This window comes from Bos mutus, chromosome 8 (assembly GCF_027580195.1).
Source record: "Bos mutus isolate GX-2022 chromosome 8, NWIPB_WYAK_1.1, whole genome shotgun sequence".
Lineage (NCBI taxonomy): Eukaryota > Metazoa > Chordata > Mammalia > Artiodactyla > Bovidae > Bos > Bos mutus.
Genome location: NC_091624.1, coordinates 1,081,079 through 1,084,168, shown reverse-complemented (window position 1 = coordinate 1,084,168; position 3,090 = coordinate 1,081,079).

Below are 3,090 nucleotides of genomic sequence, written 5' to 3'. Positions count from 1 at the left end.
AGTGTTGGAAATGCGTTACCCCACGAGCCAACCGAGGGGCGGGGCCTCCATGGGCAGGGCCTCCAGGGGGCGGGGCCTCCAAAGGGGCGGGGCCTCCGAAGGGCGCGGGCCTCAGGGGGCCGGGCCTCGAAAGGGCCGGGCCTCCAGGGGCCGGGCCTCGGAAGGGGCCGGGCCTCCAGGGGGCCGGGCCTCGGAAGGGGCCGGGCCTCCAGGGGGCCGGGCCTCGGAAGGGGCCGGGCCTCCAGGGGGCCGGGCCTCGGAAGGGGCCGGGCCTCCAGGGGCCGGGCCTCGGAAGGGGCCGGGCCTCGGAAGGGGCCGGGCCTCCAGGGGGCCGGGCCTCGGAAGGGGCCGGGCCTCCAGGGGGCCGGGCCTCGGAAGGGGCGGAGCAAGGAGACCCGTGCCTCTGCTCAGCAGCTGGGGCAGCCCTGGGCCTAAGCAGCACAGTCAGTGTCTCACGGTTTGGAGGATGGACTCGCACCCAGGGCCCAGGCTCAGGCTGGGCTGGTTCCTTCTGAGGCCGTGGGGAGGAGGGGGTGCCCCAGGCCCCTTCCCCAGCTTCTGGGGCTTTGCTGACGACCTTCAGTGTCCTTGGTTTGTAGATGCATCACCAGAGCCCTGAGTAACGGTCACAAGACCCTCTCCCTGCCAGGATCCCTGTGTCCAAGTTCCCTTTTATCAGAACGCCAGTGACGCTGGAGTGGGCCCCCCCTATCCTGTGTGCCGTCACCCCCACTTGATCTGCAGCCGCTCTGGTTACAGTCAAGGCCACGTTCCCAGGTCTGGGGATTAGGATTTCCACCCACGACATTTTGAGACCCAGCTCAACCCTGGCAGTCAGGCTGGGTGAGACATCGACAGACCTTGATGCTGATGGTGATGATTCCACAGCCCAGGAAGCTGGTCCCACGTGGGTCTGGTGCTGGGCATCTTAGCCGTCACCTCATTTAATTTCCCACCACCTAATGGGCAGGATTTGGACCCACATCAGGAAGAGAACCTGGGACTCAGAGCAGCTGGGTCCACAGACCTCAAGCCTGGGGGGCTGCTGATCAAGGCAGAACCTGAGGCTGTTTGACAAAAACCGACTCACTCTCCCCACTCACTCTGGAAAGAGGATGAGTGAGAAACCCACTGCCTTCCGTGTTGCCAGGAATTAGGCTGCTCTCTCATTTCCACCATCCCGGGGACGCATGCCAGGAGAAGGTGGGGAGTGGGCGGGAGAGCCACGGGGCGTGTGTCGGATGTGCTCAGGGAAGAGAAGCCTCAGGGATGCTCCCACGGTGACTCTGCGCTGAGTCCTGGGGCCTCGGAGCCGAACAGCAGCTGCTGGTCTTACTCCTGGGACACGGACTCGGCTCGGCCCGCTCCTCAAAGGGACAGGGGCAGGGTCAGGCTCCTCAAAGGCCCCCCCAGTGCTGGGGGCCTGTGGACTCTTTATCACCACCCCCTTCAGATCATTTAAGCAGGTAGATGCTGCGTAATTGCCATCTGCCTCCTGAAATCCACACCAAGACAGGTAGGGGCTGCCCTAACCCGAGGTAACCTGGCTGCTCATTTTCTGAACATCAGAGCTGAGAATGACTCGGGGGGTCAGACACTTAGGGTGTACACGAAGGCCAGTCCCGTGTGGCTTCAAGCTTTTATATTGTACAAATAAGTCAATAAATATTAACATAAGCATAGGTCCATCCTACATTATTGTCCAGCAGGCCCGCTTCTCGCTCTTGACTCTAACGTCATTTTCCTCCTCTTGTCTTTAAACTCGACCTGCACGTAAGTACCCCCAACCACCCCCAGAGGCCGCCTGGCCATCAGCAGCTGCAGCAGCTGTCCTGCAAGGTCCCAGATGCCCTTGACTTCTGCGGAACCCTATGCCTCGAGCCATCGCCCTGCTGGGTGCCCCGGGGGAGCAGGCCTGCCCCGACGAGTGTCCTTGTGCTCAGTCCCCACACGGCTTGGGTCGGGCTTGAGAGGCAGGAGGGGGAGTCCCCTGGTCCATCCGAGGTTCCCAGGGGACCTCCCCAAGGGCTGTGCCCTCCCCTGCCCCTCACTCTCCTTCCCCAGCCATCTCCCCAGCCCTCTCCCCGCTCCAACATCCCGCCACCCAGGGACTGACGGTCTGTCCCGCCAGGGTCCCCTGAGCAGTGATGCTGGCTGGCTCTGTCCTTGCTGTCCCCAGCACTCGACAGACGCCTGATGGGACACGCTCCCCACATCTTGTTTCTGAAGGATCAAGTCACTTAATCCTCACCAGGCTCCAGCTGAACCACAGTAAGTGCGAACGCTTCTTTCTCAGTTGGTATCCTGGAAGGATGTGCAGTGCGTCCATGTCACCAGCCTCGTGACCATTTTGTAATTCCTCCTCTCGTCCGGCCTGGTTGGACTTTAGTGACCACACTGATGCTGGGGTCCCCACGGGGCTGCTCCGACCTTGTCTGGTGGAGCTTCCTCGGCAGAAGGGACTGAAGATGCTCCTTCAGAGGACTGTTGAGAAGCAGGGGCGTTAAATGTCCTCGGTGCACTGTTTCCTATAAATGTCCAAAATGTGAAAGGAGGGTTCTGCACCACTTCAAACAGATGAGAAAGCAAGCTGTTACACTACCAAGTGATAATGTATTTTTTGTCAGAAATAAGAAAAGCCACAAAGGAGAAGACATGAATGAGATGAGTGAATGTATGATGTAAGTTCTGGTGTAAAAAGGATCACGAGCTGCCGGGGCAGCACAGTGAGGACCCCTGAGCCACCTAGCGGTGGGACTGCCCTCGCTTCACCCAGAGGGGACAGGGACTGCGTCTGAGGAGAGAGATGGTCCTCTTGCGAAGACAAACAATCACCAAAATAAATGCAAACATGTAACTGAGACAAAGCCAATTTGGGCATATAAAATAGGACTCTTGAAATTTTAAAATGCAGTTGAAGAACTGAAAGATATATTTGGAAAAACTTTCTGAAAGATGGAGAAGAAAGATAAAGAATGAAAAAAAAAAGAAAATGAAAAAGCCAAGCATAATAAGATCTACTTATCAGCAGGATGCGTGAGTGCTACGTGCTAAGTCGCTTCAGTCCTGTCCATTTCTTTGTGACCCCAT